Raw genomic sequence first — 19,372 nt, 5'->3', positions numbered from 1 at the left:
TATGGGGCTGTTGATAAAGTCGACATTGTTTGAGTGGGTGGGGTTTATGGTACTAGAGTGTACAACGCAAGCGACATGGATGTATTTCTTGCACTAGAGTAGAAATATGCCCAAATATTTATAAATCAACATATTTAATAATATTCAGGAAGTATCGAGAAATGAGCTAAATGTATATGTATTTATCATATATCAGTTGCTGTCATATTTGATTAGTGAGTCCTCAGCATTTAAAAATGGCTAAGGAATGAGTTTGAGGTTGTCTTGCATGGTAAGGAAGATAAGCAGAAGGCCAGACATGTTGGGATAGTGATTTTCAGATTGTGGAAAATCCGTGTAAGATAGGTCAAGAGAAGGTGCTTCCTGTGGAGGAGCGAGTACCGTACATGTCCACGAGGCTATTATTATTGCCAGTAGCATGGGAGAGCTAGATAAACAAAAGGTCAGCCACCCCAAAGCAGAGGTGATCTTTGCCTTGATCCCCTTGGCTAAGTTCTTTCTGAAAATATCTTTCTGATATGTTCCTATCCACCTAAAGCCTATTTTTTTCTCCATTTATCAAGAGCTTTGCCCTCCACTACCAACCTATTGAATGACCCTTAAGGTGATTTTAAGATAGCACCTCTATCCCATCATGAGTCGACTTTTCAAGACCAAGGTATGGAATTCAAAGGTAGGGACTGGTCTGATAGGAGGAGAGGCATAAGAGCTTTCCTGGTGTCTTAAATCACACCTTTGGGCAGTCATCTCTTCTGCCTATTTGTAAAGCTATGTTTGGAGAGAACCTCCTTTACAGATGTTTCTTAAGATAATTGGGGCCGGGCGCAGTGGCTCACCCCTGTAATCCCAGCACTTTGGGAGGCCAGGGTGGGCAGATCACCTGAGGTGGAGAGTTCGAGACCAGCCTGACCAACATGGAGAAACCCTGTCTCTACTAAAAATACAAAATTAGCTGGGCATGGTGGCGCATGCCTGTAATCCCAGCTACTTGGCAGGCTGAGGCAAGAGAATCGCTTTAACCCGGGAGATGGAGGTTGTGGTGAGCCGAGATCATGCCATTGCACTGGAGCCTGGGCAACAAGAGTGAAACTCCGTCTGGAAAAAAAAAAAAAAAAAAAGATACTTGGAGCTGGCAACAAGATATAACTGATGAGGTTGAAGCTGTATCTGATGTGTGTGGTTTTCTTTTTTTTAAGGGACTTTTATAACTAAGAAGTGAAGTTCAATAGGGACCTAATAAGAAAATGAGATCCTGAGGCTTGATACCATCTTGAGAGTAGTATAAATGTTATATATTTCTTTTTTCCATATTTGTTAATATATTTTTACATATACATTCATTTCTAGAATTTCTGCATATTTCTAACATACCCAATGAAATTGATTTGAGAAAGAGAAATAATAGAAGTAGTATGCATAAACTGACAGAGATACTGTGAGGACAGCTATACAAGGTCAAGACCACTGGAATCCCGAGGACACAAGTCAGAAAGATAATGACTTGTGATAAACTCAATACAGCCCGTATGAGCAGTGATACTTTTTATTTCCTCTGAAGCCTTGACTTGCGGAGAGGAGAGGTTTTAGGGTTGACAGAGCACAGGGTTGTGAAATTTTCTATTGAAAATCCTGGCACATTTAGAACACAGTGGAGAAGAAATTTACTGGAGGAGATTTGCCTACTTGTTGCACAACCCTGTTGCTGTCACTGTAAGACCTTTGGTGCTAGGAACTATAAGTAAAGGGATGAAATGGAAGTGCAGGATCTCACTGTGATTTGGAAGCTCTGTTACAGGGTAGAGGCCTGTGTTAAGTACAAGCTTGAGATGGGAGAGAAAGAGCAGATACAGCAACTGATGATGCTGAATTGAGAGAGGATCCAAAGCCCGGAATCCCAGTTGATTGGATGTTTGCACTTTTTTTTTCTGGAGGTGCTTCCTAGTCTGTTTCTTGGCTGACTGCACATGCTGTTAAATCCACTCAGGTAACACACATGCAATGTGTTGGGCGCACAGACCATGTCCAGATTGGACTCGGAGTTGGGCAGAGGTCAGGTCATGCAGGGCCTTGTAGGCCATGGTAAGGAATTTGGATTTTAGCTTGAATGCGATGAGAAACCATTTTAGAATTTTGAGCAACGCAGTGACTTTTTTTTTTTTTTTTAAACAAATTTTACTGTTGACTGTTGTGTAGAGAATTGACTGTAGAGAGGGAAGAAGAGTACAAGGGAAATCAGTTACGAGACTTTTTCAGTGGTCTTGGTGAGAGAAGATAGGCTTCTTTGGTAGGCATGGAAGTGGTGGGAAGTGGCAAGAAGTGGTCACGTTGTCCTGAGATAATGAGGATATGGATATATGTGGAGTTGTGAAAGAATGAGAATTAAGGAAAATACCTGGATTTTGGAGGTGGATGGAATCAAGAGTTGTGACTCATTTTTGATATATCCTGTGGCTGCCAAGTGATTATGGTCCTTCCACAGGAAGGCCAGGTGTGGAGACACCTATGGGCAAATAGGTGGGCTTTAAAGTTATTGGGCTGGAAGAGGTCACCTCTAGAGTTAGTAGCAATGGAAAAGACTAGGGCCCAGAGGTGGGCTATGGAGCAGTAGGAGTCAGCGCCGTGTCCATTGAGGGAGAAAAAACCCAGCCAGTCTGGTGTTTCCGGAAAGCAATTTAAGAAATTCTAGCAAGGAAGGTGTGATCAGCTGTGTCAACTGCTGCCAAGAAGTCCGGTTAAAATGAGACTCAGAATTGATTTTTGGTGACATTAGCACAGATGGTTTCTGGGGTAAAGGGTAGTGATGGGGAAATAAAAAGTTTGATTAGAGTGCTTGGATTTTTTGGGGGCGGTGAGAAAAAACAGGACACTATGAATATAGCACCCTTTTCCATAAGGAGCAAAGAGATCAGGGAATATCCATCATTTTTTAAAGTGGAGAACTCTCACAGCCGGTTTGTATGCTGATGGGAATGATGAGAGAGGGATGGAGAAGAGCTGTCCATACTAGAGAGAGAGGAGACAGTGTCCTGAAATAGGGTGCATCCATGGGTCTCTGGAGCTAGGACAGTCCTCCATTGTAACAGGAGAAAGTCAGAGAATATGTACAGATTTAGGGGTGGTACAGTTTTTTCTAGAAAAAAACTAGAGCGTTTTCATTTTATCACTGTGCAGGGTATTGTTGCTGTGTTAAGGGATTAAAAAATACACATGTTATAGACAGCAGTTAAATATTCATTTCCTTGCCTCCTCCTACAGTTTAGAAGCTTTGGCCATTTTGTGTTCTGACAGCAAAAATAATTAGAATGGGGGAGGTGTAAAAGCAGGTCTCAATCTGTTCTTTCATTTGTTCATTCCTTTATTCATTCCTTACTTTGTTTACCCAGCAAAAATATCTAGTGAAAACATTTCCTCAGCAAACATTTTTTTGAATGTCTATTATATGCCTAGCACAGTCTGGGTCCTGGAGGTACAGTAGTGAAGAAACCAAGTCTCTGCTCTCACGAAGCTTATATTCAAATTTATTCCAGACAAATAAATATATTTTGGTTGGCATTACGTGCTATAAGGGAGAATCAAGCAGGAGAAGGTGGTAGAGAGAGATGGTGGAAAAGAAGAATTTTATTTGTTTATGTTTGAATAGGGACCTGAGTACAGTTAGGAGCCATTTGGCCCCCTTGTGGAGGGAACTTTTTAGACTCAGGGCCTGTGTACAATCCCCCCGGGGGTGGGGGAGAGGGAGAGTGTATTTGGTGTGTTTGAGGAGACACCAGAGTGACTGAAGCTGGATGAGGGAGAGAGGAGAGTTCCAGAAGATGAAATCTAAGATGGAGCTTGGGGCCAGGCTCCAGAGAGCCTTCCAGAACCAAGTAAGACTCAGAAAGGTGGGAGGGACTGGGGGGCTTTGAGCAGAGGAGGGACAGGCTGTGACTTAAGTTCTAAATGTATCTCAGTGTGTGGGAACTGATCCTAAGCTTAACCTCTGGCTTTTGATTTCATTCTCATTTCTCAGTGGTTGAGGGAGATGATGTTACCTCGTGTGAATTAGATTAACTGATTTCACATGCAAGATCGTAAATACTAAGTCCTTTTTCAGCGAGTGGACAAAATGGTACCTTTCTCTGAAGACATTAATTGAAAGAGTATTACTTTCCCCAGAGAATGTTTTCCAGGTGTCTCTGGTTGTGTACACACACACACACACACACGTGCTGTTGAATTAATATTGTTGATGTTTACTAAAGTTACAAATAACAAAAAATTGGAAATGATGAGGTAATAATATAAATAGAAATGCCAGTCTTTTTTTTTTTTTTTTTCTTGCACTCTTTGCATACTCCCTGGGTTTGAACATGTCTCCTACTTAGGAGACTGGTCTAGAGCCCTGAGAAATTAGTTGCATTTATTACTTTTTGACTATTTTTTTAAAATTAAAAAACAGGTCAGAAATTGGTAAAAGTTCAAACTATACTAAAATGTTATATAATGAAAAGTAGGTTTTACTTCCCCCTTATGCCCCCCAGGCTGTTCCCTAGAGCCAATTATTTTGAACAGTTTTGTATGTCCTCGAAATAGTCCCTGTATGTTCAAGAATATATATTTATATTTTTGTCCCCTTATACAAATCACAGCATATTAAAGAAACTGATCTGCACCTTTAAAATGTTCCTTTGGACATCTTTGCACATGTGTGTTTCAAAATTTAATTGCCCCCCAACTTGATTGCGTCCGTTTGCATTCCCAGCAATGGTGGAACATGAATTGCCTGTAATTTCTACAATTTAATACTGTGAGTTATAATTTTCTGGCTTTAATCTGTGCTAATCTGATAGTAATCTATTATTTTAATTTGCATTTTTCACGTGTACAAGCCATTATATTTATTTTCCTAAATACTGATAACTTATAACCTTTGATTGTCTAGTGAGTTGTTGGACATTTCTTATTGATTTTAAAGTATTTCAGTGTATAATAATTAAATATATAATTTTTTCATGTGTTTTGCGAATTTTTTTATGTGCTTTGCAAATATTTTTTCCCATCTCTTGTCGTTTGATTGTTTATGCTGTTCCTACCCCTACCCCGTGCAAATATCTTAAACTGTATAGTCAGATTGATTGATTGACTCATTGAGTCAGCGTCTCACTCCATCACCCAGGCTGGAGTGCAGTGGCATGATCTCTGGTGATTGCGACTTCTGCTTCCTGGGTTCAAGTGATTCTCCTGCCTCAGCCTCTCAAGTGGCTGGAATTACAGGTGCCCACCACCATCACCGGCTAATTTTTTTGCTTCTAGTAGAGATGGGGTTTCACCATGTTGGCCGGGCTGGTCCTGAACTCCTGGCCTCAGGTGATCCACCCACCTTGGCCTCCCAAAGTGCTGGGATTACAGGGGTAAGCCACTGTGCCCAGCCAAAAATTTTTATTTATTAACCTTGGAGTAAGAAATGTCTCCCTAAACCAATGCAAAACCCTTTAGCAATAAAAGGCAATGAATTATAATCTGACTATAAGGCAGGGTGTGGTGGCTCATGCCTGTAATCCAGTACTTTGGGAGGAAGAGGCGGGCGAATCACCTGAGGCCAGGAATGCAAAACCAGCCTGGCCAATATGGGGAAACCTTGTAGCTGGGAGTGTTGTCGCGTGCTTGTAATCTCACCTATTTGAGAGGCTGAGAACCGAGAATCGCTTGAACTGGCGAGGCAGAGGCTGCAGTGAGCCAAGATCGTGCCACTGCACTCCAGCCTGGGCAACATAGAAAGATCTTGTCTCAAAAAAAAAAAAAAAATTTTTTTTAAGTCTCCTACTGCTTTTATGATAGTTGAACTATTTTTATGGTCTTTAACTGGGAGTTATGATACACACCTTCTTGGTTTTGGGGGTCGTATTTCTACTTAAATAATTTTTGATCCATTATACAGAATTGTTGAACTCTTAATATAAATATTATTTCTTAATCATAGCTGTGGGCCGGGCGCGGTGGCTCAAGCCTGTAATCCCAGCACTTTGGGAGGCCGAGGGGGGCGGATCACGAGGTCAGGAGATCGAGACCATCCTGGCTAACACGGTGAAACCCCGTCTCTACCAAAAATACAAAAAATTAGCCGGGCGTGTTGGCGGGCGCCTGTAGTCCCAGCTACTCGGGAGGCTGAGGCAGGAGAATGGCGTGAACCCGGGAGGCGGAGCTTGCAGTCAGCCGAGATCGCGCCACTGCAGTCCAGCCTGGGGGACAGAGAAAGACTCCGTCTCAAAAAAAAAAAAAAAAAAATCATAGCTGTGCATCTGAATTACCCGAAGAGTGCTTAATTGTTTTCATTTCCACAAATATCCAGTCTCAGGCCTCCTAACCCCTATTCTGATTCTCCATCTCTAAAGGTTGGCTCCTTTGTGTGCACTTAGCAAAAGCTTCGGATAGCTTATTTGAAGATATCTTCTCCAACCTGCAACCCCCACCTCCCTGCCCTTTCTCAAAAGGGAGATGTTAGGAATGGTTATTAGAATTTCTTGTGTGTGTGTGTGTGTGTGTGTGTGTGTGTGTGTGTGTGTGTGTTTTAAGGGTTCTTATTTATAGAAAAATCATCACAGTATTGCTTTAAATATGACTTCATTAAGGTGTTTTACAGGTGGTTAATTAGTGTACTTGGTCAAATGGGAGGCAAAAGGACTAATGATTTGCAGCTCCAGCCCTAGGAATATTTACAGCCAGTAAATACACCTACTGGTGTTTCCCAGAATCCTAGAGCAGAAACATCCCTGCACAAATGAATTGCTTAAGTAGTAAAGATGAGGCATAGCTTTGCTTAGTTAGCCATTTTGGTTTAGTAGAATGTAGATAATTGCCATGGAGGCAGGGGGAAACGTTTTGGGAGTGTATAAAGCATGAAGTTGTAAGTATTACTGCTATAGGTCTGATCTATGCAGGTCATCTCTTCTGGTCAGCTGGGCTTCAGAAAATTGTCATTTTGCTATTGTGCTCTCAGTATGGAGGTAGCCAATAAGTCCTGCTGATGTTGGCCACATGTGGCCTTTGGGTAGATTGTTCCCTCTTGCAGACCTTTTACTCTTGATTTCTACCTGGGTCATGATCCAGGGAGAGAAGCTCTAGAACTGGGAATTGGGGGACTGGTTCCACTTGATGATTTGGCTTTGAGTTCTTTTTTTTTTTTTTGACAGAGTCTCATTCTGTCACCCAGGCTGGAGTGCAGTGGTGTGATCTCGGCTCACTGTAACCTCCACTTCCTGGGTTCAAGCAATTCTCCTGCTGCAGCCTTCCGAGTAGCTGGGATTACAGGCGCCCGCCACCTCGCCTGGGTAGTTTTTTTATTTTTAAAGTAGAGATGGGGTTTCACCACGTTGGCCAGTCTGGTCTTGAACCCCTGACCTTAGACGATCCACCCACCTCAGCCTCCCAAAGTGTTGAGATTACAGGCGTGAGCCACTGTGCCCGGCCTGGCACTGAGTTCTTTTATGACCCTTGGGCAACAGCCACCGGCTCTGAGCCTTAGTTGCTTCTTGGTTATGTTGTCTATCTTTACTGTTCCAAAACAGTTGTAATTTCCCCCATTTCTATTTATTGCTCTGGAAACACATGTCGTTTATCTACACTTTTGCTGTTTTGTTCTGTGGTGTGTGAGCGCATGTTTCCCCTGCCAGCCTGGAACCCCTAAGGGCATGGATGCCATCTTATTTCTTTTTATCTCCCTGGTGCCTAGCACTGTGCCCTCTTACAGGAAATGCTCAGTCAATATTTGTTGAATTGGATTCTGTTTTAGTAGGGTTACAGAGGAAAAAGGAGACTTAAAACTGGCTCCACGGGGTCTACATCTTTTGTCTTTTCTTCCATGTAGAGATCGTTGGCAAAAGCATTGATGGGAATTATCTGGATTTTGTTCTATCTTGCATTTATGTGACATTTTTAATTCTTTAACAGTATTGTCATCTGTATAATCAGTTATATTGCACCTGGTTTCCCAGGTTTGGTAGAGCATGCCTGTTGAGTTTTAAAGAATAAAGATGATTTATTTGGAAGGGTCATGCCCTCAGAATAACAAACTGTCATGGCATCCTGTTTGCAAAAATCTGCATTAGGCAGATTTTTGTCTGATGATTTTTTTATTTTCCACACGACTTTTAGGGCTAAAATGAAATGCTACTTTTTTCTTTAAGTCATTATTCAAAAGTAAGAGAAGCGTTTATTACAACATATAGCTTAGGTGTGACCTTGGGAAAGTTGTTTAAACCAAGTTAATGATTTAATTTGTGGGGTGGGGTTTGGGGGGAAGATAAAGAAAAAAAAGGAAAAAAAAGCCAGCCCAGGAGTTGGGAGTGTAATTAGATATTACGAGCTCAGGCATGAATTTGGCCTCTTTATCTGTGTTGAAATTTGTATAAGAACATGAAGTGCGGCCCATTCTGACACTTTAATCATAGGTCATTCGTAGCCATAATTGTTGTTGAAAAGAACAGTGGTTGGATTTATTTTTACCTGGAAGTTGCCCGTTAAACACAACATATTATTAAAATTTATTTTTCCAAAAAGTATACTTTTCAGTATACATTCAACAGATTGAAGCTATACATGTTTACCATGAAAGTCTGTTTCACCTGAATGAATTCCGGTGTTGCTGTGTTAGATAGCTATAGCATGGTTGTGGTTTTTGTAGAGCCTCTACTAAGTTTTATTTTTCTTACCATTCACAATTTTTGCCAGAAAAGTGGTAGAAAAAAGAAACTTCATAATCAGAAAGGTGATAGAGAAACCTCATAGTCAGATATATTATAAAAGAAGATGATGACACCCATTAATAAGAAATCTAACATCTTTTGGAGTGAGCTTCTAAACAGTATCAACAAAGCCTTGGAAGAGTTTCCTTTTTCAGACACCCCGCTTGCCCCCAAATACATTTGCTCAGATAAATTACTTACTGAGAATCCTATTTCTTTTCTGAAATAAAAAATACAATCAATAATTTGTAATCTCTATACAGTGCCTGGCATCTAGCTGCCCAAGGAACATTTGTTCAATTCAGTAGCACCTTAAATTATGTTTGAAGTACTTCGAAAGCCATACTTCTGTTGGTAGTTTTGTTATTGTTGTTGTTGTTTTGACAGCCTTCAACGATCATAAGAGTATGTCATTGCTCTGGCTCACAGGTGGAGAAACTGAGGTTTAGAATGAATGCCTGTGATTTTAGTCTAGCAAATGTTTATTGAGTATGCATTGTAATGAAGAAGAAGCACAACTCTTGCCCTTGAATTTATCACTGGGTTCAGTTCTCATCTCCTAGGTAGGTTAGGATTTTACTGGGCATCTATGGACTCTCTCTCCAGGAAAAGGAAGAGAGAAAGTACACAAACACATAAACCTTTGCTTCTGTAATTACAAGGTTTCTGAGGCCCCAGAAATCTTTGAACCCCAGATTAAGAATCTTTGATCCCCACATAAAGAATCTTTGATTTAACCATTGCTTGTCAACAAGCCCTTGAATTAAGTAACTGACTTAGGGGGCAAATAGCTTAACTACTGAGAAGCAATAGGAACCCCATGCCTCTTTTTCCTCCCCTAATGTTTTTCCCACCACCCCATGCTGATTTTGAAGTGGTCAACAACAAATTAAATAACAGGAAAACACTTTGTAAATGTAGTGTTCTACAGATATGAATGCATACAAATCTGTAAGTGGCAGGGAAACCCAGGCCACACATTTCGCAGTGTGGCTTATGTTCATATATTAGGGAGCCTGCTGGAACCCCACTAAACTGTTAGTTACCAGCTGTTTGGTTTAATATGATCATTTACAAAAATATAGCAATCCTCACTGGTGTGTATGTTAAATACAGACATCACTGAAATGAATGCTGTGCCTGTGACATACATTTTTGCAAGTGCTTTCTATGTATGGGTTGTCAGAGCTAGTTTAATTCTAATTTCAGAAATATCAGTGGGATTTACATCTGTCTTCTTCAAATAGTTGGAAAGAAGAAATGTAAGCACTTGGCACACATTTTGATTTTTGTTCTACATGGGGAAGAACCATGTTAATTTCAAGAAACTCATTAATGTGCAGGTCAGTACTAGTAGTTTCTCTTAGTTACATATTGGTGGATGGCAGAAGTATTAAAAATGGCATATATGTAATGAGATTTTACAAAATTTCTGATTTTGAGGGTAGAGAAAAAGCCAGTGGATTTCCTATTGTGCATGTTAATTTAAAAATAATTTAATAATGACTCCATTTGTTTCATTCCAGCATTAAAAAGGGACATGGAGAAGGCTTGCCTGTCTTTATTCACCAAATAGCAGTTTTGCAGACCCTTACAAGTTCCCATATGCTAGTGAAAAACATTTTCCAAGAAATTGGCAGCATTGCACTTTGTAGCTGATGCCAGCTTCTTCCCTGGGCCAATTCAACAGAGAAGAGAGAAAAAAAAAATGCCTTGTTTTAGTGGCTGAATTACTCTGACAAGCTTTCACATCGCCCCTCCTCTTATTAATATTCTTTTTGATGTGAGCTTGTAAAACAGAGGATTGGCTGTTAATCTCCAAGATCTCAAGGGCTTTTGGCAGTGGCCCATAATTGATGTGTTCACATGGCTGTTGTCTGACTACTAATGATTAGACAGCAGTGTTATCTACCAGCTAAATCAGTGTTGCTTATAAATCACACTTGATAAACTGCAGTTTCATTTCTTCAAAGAGTTCGTACAATTCTGCATACTTTGATGGAAGTGCCAGAGGCATTTCATGATTCTTTTGACAGCTTAGATTAGGTTTATTTTTCATTTCTGTTTGACAAAATGTTAGACTTTCTAACGCATGTGAAAGAGAATTTTTTTGTTCCCCTAACAAGGCATTTGAAGAGTGCTAAGCAGAGAAAGATGACCTGCTTTCAATGGGAAGATGTACAAGTTGGGATGGCAGGTCCTAGTTTTGCTTTTGCTACCTACTCCAAGGTGAATGGAATGAGGCAATGGCATCTGGTGCCATGCCACTTTGAAAGAAGAAGAGAAGAGGCCACCAGCAAGGAATTTTGCAGAATGTGGGCCTGTGCTCAGATTGTGACAGGGTGGGGTAGTGAGAGAGCACTAATTGTTCAGTCATGTTATGTGTTGAGCCCATGCGTCAAGGTGTGATTCTGCTTTCCAGACAGGCAAGAGAAAGCAAAAAAGGATTTATAAGAGCAAAAGGTGCCAGCCATAGGATTCATTTTCCTCCTTCGCTGCCCCTATGGGGACACTTGGCTGGCCACAGACACACCCAGAGTCCCCCATCTGTCCAGAACTCTGTGTACTGCAGAGATGAAACCAGGTTGCATGTCACATGCACATGGTGGGCTTTGAGAACTTCTGCTAAGTTTTGGGTGTTTATTGGCTACAAACTCCTGTGGTCTTGAGTTAACTTTCCTCATTTATAAAACTAAAACAACAACAAAAAAGGGCTAAATAATACCTAAGGTCATTTTATTGTTCTTAATTTTGCATGTCCTTGGAATGTATTGTTCCAGAGCCTCAAAAAAAGCCTTTTTGCTAATATTAGTTAATCTTTGCTTAATTTTTGAGATCAAATATTAGATTGCAAAGAAATGGTTAAATCAGAATGGTTTGTGATTTTTAAAAAATGAATTTATTTATTTATTTATTTAAGGTGGAGTCTTGCTCTGTCGCCCAGGCTGGAGTGCAGTGGCGCAATCTTGGCTCACTGCATCTTCTGCCTCTTGGGTTCAAGCAATTCTCCTGCCTCAGCCTCCCCAGTAGCTGGGATTACAGGTGCTCGCCACCATGCCTGGCTAATTTTTTTTTTTTAATTTTTAGTAGAGACAGGGTTTCGCTATGTTGGCCAGGTGGGTCTCGAACTCCTGATCTCAGGTGATTCGCCCACCTAGGCCTCCCGAAATGCTGGGGTTACAGGCATGAGCCATTGCTCCTGGCCAGCAGAAATGAATTTTAAAAATCACATTTCTTTTTTTTTTTGAGACAGAGTCTCGCTGTGTCGCCCAGGCTGGAGTGCAGTGGCGCAATCTCGGCTCACTGCAAGCTCCGCCTCCCGGGTTCACGCCATTCTCCTGCCTCAGCCTCTCCGAGTAGCTGGGACTACAGGCGCCCGCCACCACGCCTGGCTAATTTTTTGTATTTTTAGTAGAGACGAGATTTCACCGTGGTCTCGATGTCCTGACCTCGTGATCCGCCCGCCTCGGCCTCCCAAAGTGCTGGGATTACAAGCGTAAGCCACCGTGCCCGGCAAAAATCACATTTCTTTTAAGAGAAGTTTATATAATTTTAAAATGTGTCAGAGGGTAAATATTTAATCAAAATTTACTTTTTTTTGAGATGGAGTTTCGCTGTTGTTGCCCAGGCTGGAGTGCAATGGCACCATCTTGGCTCACTGCAACCTCCGCCTCCCAGTTTCAAGTGATTCTCCTGCCTCAGCCTCCTGAGTAGCTGGGATTATAGGCATGTACCACCACGGCCCGGCTAATTTTGTATTTTTGTAGAGACGGGGTTTCTCCAGGTTAGTCAGGGTGGTCTCCAACTCCCGACCTCAGCTGATCCGCCTGCCTTGGCCTCCCAAAGTGCTGGAATTACAGGCGTGAGCCACCATGCCCGGCCAAAATTTACAACGTTTATTCAGAATAAAATTATGTTCTGTGACAAAGATTGGGAGTGGGGCTTTTGTTAATAACTTATTAAAGTTTAAAGAGTTATTAGAGCTCTAGAATGCAAGAATGTAGGAGAATGCACTTAACACTAAAGCTACGTGAAAAAATTTCACCTATCCTACCCTACCCCACTCCACCAAAACAAAAGTCATGTAAGATTTAACTGAGTACTTCCTTTTATATTCAGTACTTTTAGACCTTAAGTCTAGGTGGCAAGTTTATTTCCCAACTTCCTAAGAGTGGCTTTGACATGAGCACTACTTTTTCCAGTATATTTTAGGGCTGTAATTAAAATAAGCACTATAGTCAGGGTATAAATGTTTATTGATAAGTATTAACATTGATGAACAAAGGTGCTTAACTAAGCTGCTCATTTAAATGACTTGTGGTTGAAGGAAATCCCCTGTTTTTTTTTTATTAAATGAAACAATTTAAATTTAAGTTGTTTTGGTTATGGTTATTAGATTTTAATGCATTATGGAAAAATACCCATGATTAACTTAGAGAAGATAGCCATTCAGTGATTTAAATAGATGCTTCATTTAGTTTTGATATGTAAAGCAACTATATTAGAGTTTCTTTCTTTTTCTTTTGAGACAGATTCACGCTCTGTCACCCAGGCTGGAGTGCAGTGGCGCGGTCTTGGCTCACTGCCAGCTCCGCTTCCCGGGTTCACGCCATCCTCCTGCCTCAGCCTCCCCAGTAGCTGGGACTACAGGCGCCCACCACCACGCCCGGCTAATTTTTTGTATTTTTAGTAGAGACGTGGTTTCACCGTGTTAGCCAGGATGGTCTCGATCTCTTGACCTCGTGATCCGCCTGCCTCGGCCTCCCAAAGTGCTGGGATTACAGGCATGAGCCACTGCGCCCAGCCTATATTAGAGTTTCTAATGCAACTATAAAATATGAGAAAAATGCATTAAAAGTTATGGAGTATGGTTTTCATTATGTAAGATATATATGCATAAATAAGGGCTGGTTGGTAATATTAAAAATAAAAATAATGATAACATTTAAAAAGATTTTTTACACCACTTAAAAATAATATTTTCTGTTTAAAAGCAGTATACATACATATATCTATGAGCTTTATGAAGTGTGTGTATTACCATTATGGCAAAAAATAAGCATGCATTTTTTAATTTTAGAAGGTAATAGTTTTTCTTGACTGATGATTTAAATCATGATTCAAATCAACTTGATTTAAATGTAGTCTAGATAATGCTAAAACTATATTGCAGGTGTTTGTCAACTAGCTAGAAATTATTTTAATGGTTAAGGGAGTGCATAATAGAAATATTTATTTTGCTGCAGATACGGCAAGCTCTGTCACCCATGGGGTGCTTGCAGTTGGATATTAGACACATTTGTAAAAATAAATAATAAATATTCTGAAAACGTGATGCCAAGAGAGTGTGATCCTGTTTACCACCCCTGCTATCCTTCATTTCTTTGTGGCATCATTTTTTTTGTGTTAAAGAGTAAATGAGGTGACTTGGTAACTGTGCAAGAATAAATGGTTAATAACATTTATTTTTATTTACATTTGTGCATTCTTTTGAGACCATTTTCATAGAGTTTGTTTCATTTAATTCTTGAAGCACCCCTATAAAATAGCTGAGGAAGCATTTTCATAGAGTCCATTTCATTTGATTCTTGAAGTACCCCTGTAAAATAGCTGAGGCAAGCATTCTTAATTCTTATGGATGTTAACACTAGAAGTAGAAGATTCTGATCTGATTCCTAGGCTGGGATTTCTCCTAGGACATCAGCTTTTAGGAGAGGAAAAATCACTGTTCCCTCCAGATAAAATCTTACTATATAGTTGGTTCTAAATAACCTTAAATATTCAATTATAAATTCATCCCCAGGTATTTTGAAGTGTTTCGTTTAATTTGAAAATTGTCATCTGGTTTTCAGAGACTACAGCAGTATGTTTTTAATGTGTTGGTTTAGCCATGTGACAAATTAAGCAAGCCCTATGAACATGTGTTATTGAGACTGGTATTGGCAAGGACAGTAATAACTAACATTTGTTGAGCACTTATATGATAGAGATACTAAGGCCTTTATGTAGGATCTCTTGTTTGATGTGTCTATTGCATTAAATACAATTAGGTAATACTATAATCTCCACTTTATAGGTGAGGAAATTGAGGCTTAGAAAGGTTAAGTAAATTTTCAAGATTATACTAGTAAGTAAACGATCTGAGATTGAAGCACAGAGACCACACTCCTATTTATTACACTATATTACCCAGTTCAAAAGCATTAGTGAGACATGTGATGTGTGACATTGACCTGTCATCCTGTGTGAGAAGTAGCTTCTGGGACTGATGGTCTTAGTTGTTCATCCATGACTAGACTTCTGGATGAAAGAACCCCAAGTTTCTAGGAGGGCTTGTTTCATTTCTAGTCCTCAACAGAATGTGTTTGAGAACTTGATTTTTTCATGTAATTCATTCACTTATGGGGGAATTAAGATAAAATATCCTGGTTTTCAAGCTGAAAATGTTACCAAAAACACATTGCAATTACATAGGATGGTTGTTTCTTCTTTTAGGAATAGAGAGGTATCATAGATTGACAATGTTGTTTTTTTTAAAAAAGTTTACTCCTTTGTAAGCTCCGTGAAGGGAGGGATCTTGTCTGTCTTGGTTGTCATTAGCACCCAGCACAATGGCTGGTATAATAAAAAGATGTTCAATAAATATTTAATGTTCTGTGTTATGACTGCTTAAGTTAGAACTGGAATGTGGCTCCTCATATCTCTTTTGGTTTATGACTCCTAGGTTTTTTTAAGAGTTAGGTAGTAGTAGGTACATTTATTATTATTTTTCATTCAGAGATGGATCTAGATGTTTACTTTTAAAATCTCCTACACTTCTCTCCACTCCCTACTTCCTTTTTCACTTCCTTCCTGCCCTTTTCCAGCATACTGGTAACTCCCCCTCCCCCTCTCCACCAACAGATATTAACGTCCAAGAGTGAACCTAAATGAGCTCTTGAATTCAGTAGAGCAAGGATGGGCAAATTTTTTCTGTAAATGGCTGATAGTAAATACTTTAGGCTTTGCAGGCCAAGAGGCAACATCACGGATATTATGTAGGCACTTGGATAACAAGAGAGAAAACAAATTTCCACAGAATTTTTTAATTGACAGAATTTGAAATCCAATGACAATTATTGAGCACAGTTTTTGGTAATACAGATCTACTGATGAGAAGAATGAAATTCTTTTTGTGGGAGAGAATAACATTCCACTTAATAAGTGTTCAAAGTTAATGTTTGCTGTCATTACATTGATTGCAAAAGTTCATCTGTAGAAAACATTCGTAGCTTTCAGGCCTTACGAAAACAGACAGTGGGCCAGATTTGGACCGTTGGCCATCATTTGGTGACCTTTTAACTAGACTGTGGACAGAGAAATCCGTAAGCAGGGTCACTTGCCCTGGATATTCCTTGTCATAAAGGCTCATTGCTCTAAGACTGGAAAGGGAAGATGTTTAAATGGGATTTGTAGGGTGGAACCACCTTCGGGAACTAGTGAATATAAAGATACAAGAGTAGTAAGAGGGAAGGGAAGGAGAGAGAGTTTATCTCTGTTCAGGGACCAATGGTGATTAAGGGGCCATGTGCCTTGGACGTCATGCTGGGAAGGCCGGAATCAGGAGGTAGGTGGGGATAGAGATTTGAAAAAGCTTATTTAGGATACCCATTACTTTTGTGATTTAGCTTCCTGAAATGAAGGGCTCATTTTGTCAGTGACACACAAAGATGAAAGGACATGGCATTTGGGGATGGGATCTGGTTTCTCAAAGATCATGAGTCATCTAATGGAAAAATAGGTGACTTGCAGCATGGTGTGGAGTCATTTCTTCACCTAAACTGAAACAAAAGGTTCCAGGTTGGTCTAGGGGCAACACTGTGAGGCTGCCGGTGGCTGTTAGGGTAAAATTAAGGGAATTATTAGGAATCTACAGGTTTTAAAAAGCCAGCTGCTTTGTTCTTGTGGTGGCTGGAGGGAAAGCGGGGACCCTGGGCCAACTCCACAGGGTGGGCGGGCACTGTCTCCTCGTGGCTTCTCCATTGGAGTCATTGGACACCAGACTGCCCAGACCTCCCTACTCTTAGAGCCCCACTCCTTAGATTAGTCACCCCACTTTCCAGGTTTGCCAGTCCCTCTCCAGCCACTCTGCTCCTTCTCACTCTTTGTGCCCCATCACTATTGGGGTCTACAGGGTTTCGGCCCTTCTCTTTACATTCTTTGCATTTTCCCTGGGCCATCTCAGCCACTCCACTGGCTTCATGACTTTCTTTCTACCAGGGGTCACAGAGATGATCTAGAATGATCTAATTCTGTCCATCTGCCTGATAGACATTGCCCAACAGGCGATCCTCTGCCCATCCTCCCCATCCCAGGCCATGACACTGTCACCAACTGAAACAGACCCCTGGGGCACATCTTGAGTTTGTCCTCCTCTGCCACCTTCCTGAGTCGGACGTCTCCTCCCTATCGCCCCACCCCACCACGGGTGCCAGGTCTTCTTGGAGTACTGCAATGGCTTCTTTTTTTTATGTTTTGTGATGGAGTCTGGCTCTGTTGCCCGGGCTGGAGTGCAATGGTGTGATCTCAGCTCACTGCAGCCTCTGCCTCCCGGGTTCAAGTGATTCTCCTGCCTCAACCCCCTGAGTAGCTGGGATTATAGGCACACACCTATACTTGGCTAATTTGTAATGGTTTCTTGTCTTCCTTCCTCCAGTTTTGCCCTGTCTCATCTGTTTTCCCATGGCTTCCAGTGTGCTTTTTACCACATTAACAATCGAATCCTTCCGTGCCCCTACTTTAAAATCCTCAGTGCCCACTTCCAACTTCATAATAACCCCCCAGATTCTTAGCCTGGCCTGGGCTTTTGTGAATTCTCTGATATTCCAGCCTCAGCTCTCTCTGCTCCGCCACCCCCTAAGCTGCCAGCCACTTCACAGAGTGTACCATCCAGGGCTGCCCAGCTCCACTCCACCTCCCATCCCTATCCCTTCAGGCTAAGTTCTTCACTTCCTTAACACCCAGCTCAGCACACTCCCTGCCCCACCCCCTTGGTGCTCCCACAATGCCTTGGGCTTAACTGACCATCTTCAGCTCTGACCACACTTGGCTCTGCGGCCACTGCTCATCTCCCCACCTTTGGCACGTTGTGGCACCTGGCAAAAATTCGCTGGATGAAGGAATGACTTCCCCAACAGTGAGGCGGCTTAAACGGCATCCCATCTAAAGGGGAGGGCCTGGGGTTAATACATGATTCCTGTCACACAAACTAGGTCCTTATGCCACCTTGGACTCACTTGTGGATTTCAGGACCTCTGCATGAGGAGTTGAAATAATAGTCTTCAAGCATCTACCCTCTCCTCTCTGCTTTACTTTTACTCTAAAGTGGAATGCCTTAGCATCTTTTCATTAAAAAGTTAGTTTAAAAAATGATAAAATAGTATATGGTCATGTTAAAATTTAAGCAGCATAGAAGGCTATAAAATGAAAAGTGATTCCTTCTTCCTCTGTATGGTTCTATATGGATAAAATTTCTGAAAGAACACACAAGAAACTGTTAGATGAGAGGTTCTCTCTGGAGAGTGATCTGTTGACGTTTATTAATAAAATCTGCTGTGTTCTCAAGGTGGGGAAGCCGAATTCTGGACCTGTGAGCAAGCAGCTTTTTTGTGTGTAGGCCTCTGTGAGAAGAAACTTTTAAAAGTGGTTTATGGTTTAGAACTTGGTAGGGGGCAGGATAGACCTCATTGGGACAGGTTGTGGCCTCTTGTTTTTGCTCCTGACCCTGAGAAGTAACTTATCTCTTAAGATTAAGTTTCTTCAGTTTACACAATCAGATGAGAAAACCCACCTTGCCTTTCTCTAGAGCTGTAGTAAAAATGAATGTTTCTTTAAAGAGTGCTTGACAATAGATACGTAGCTAAGTATTACATATGGATGGAGATATCATATACATGCATGTATAGAGATGGTATATGGGGAAGCTTTGTCATGTTCTCTCTAACCATTCCATCTCTGTGATAAACGATGGAGAGCTTTACCCAGTTGCTTAACTGCGATTCAGAATGAAATTACATTTTCAAAACTTTAATTTATTAAAATTGATCAGTGTTTTGGATCAACATTTGGGAGGTATGAAAAGAAGAGGCAGGAGACATGCATAAGAAGCTTCTTGGACATATGTTGAATATATGTGAGCAATATTCAGATTTTGCAGGGAGGAAAGTGAGTGGTACCAAGATAGTATCCTATGCAGGGAGTCAAGATTGTCTTCTTCTGTGGCCGACCCACAATGCTTTGGGTGCTTCTGTGGCCTTCCCTTTACATGGATCTCAGCTCACCGGAACCTTTATACACCACATAGCTCCCATACAGTGTGGCTCACGTGCTTCCTTGTCATTTAATTTGTTATGACCAGCATGTTTTGAGTTTCTAATTCAAATGTGTAAAATTTTAGTTAAAAATACTCCTTTTAGGTGGTTGCAAGTGAGATTCCCTAAAAGAAGGTAAGAAAAATGACTGATGTTAAGCTGAGAGAAATCGGAATACGGTGGTTTCCAAAATGGGCTTTTCTTTCCTTTCTCCCTGCCTTTCTTTCTTTCTTAAAATCATGTCTGTGTCCAGAAGCGTAAGGATGAGAGACTTCTAACCTTTCCCTGATTTCATCCTAATTT

The 19,372-nt window shown here is 40.9% G+C and overlaps 1 protein-coding gene across 7 annotated transcripts in view; it reads left to right on the top strand.

Moving 5' to 3' along the window:
- ZNF608 (zinc finger protein 608) overlaps window positions 1-19,372 on the top strand; it is a 124,078-nt gene that overhangs the window by 20,201 nt on the left and 84,505 nt on the right. Inside the window, exon 1 of one of the 7 annotated variants that reach the window (XR_010114495.1) lies at window positions 2,038-3,866. The exons of 5 other annotated variants lie outside the window; for them this stretch is intronic. The gene's annotated coding sequence lies outside the window, so the exon portion shown is untranslated. Of the gene's footprint in view, window positions 1-2,037; window positions 3,867-17,768; window positions 17,896-19,372 lie in introns of those variants that run through there. One more of the 7 variants, XR_010114497.1, reaches the window with a different exon arrangement.

This window comes from Symphalangus syndactylus, chromosome 11 (assembly GCF_028878055.3).
Source record: "Symphalangus syndactylus isolate Jambi chromosome 11, NHGRI_mSymSyn1-v2.1_pri, whole genome shotgun sequence".
NCBI lineage: Eukaryota > Metazoa > Chordata > Mammalia > Primates > Hylobatidae > Symphalangus > Symphalangus syndactylus.
Note: the sequence above shows the minus strand (reverse complement) of the source record. Positions and strands in the feature narration are given on the sequence as shown.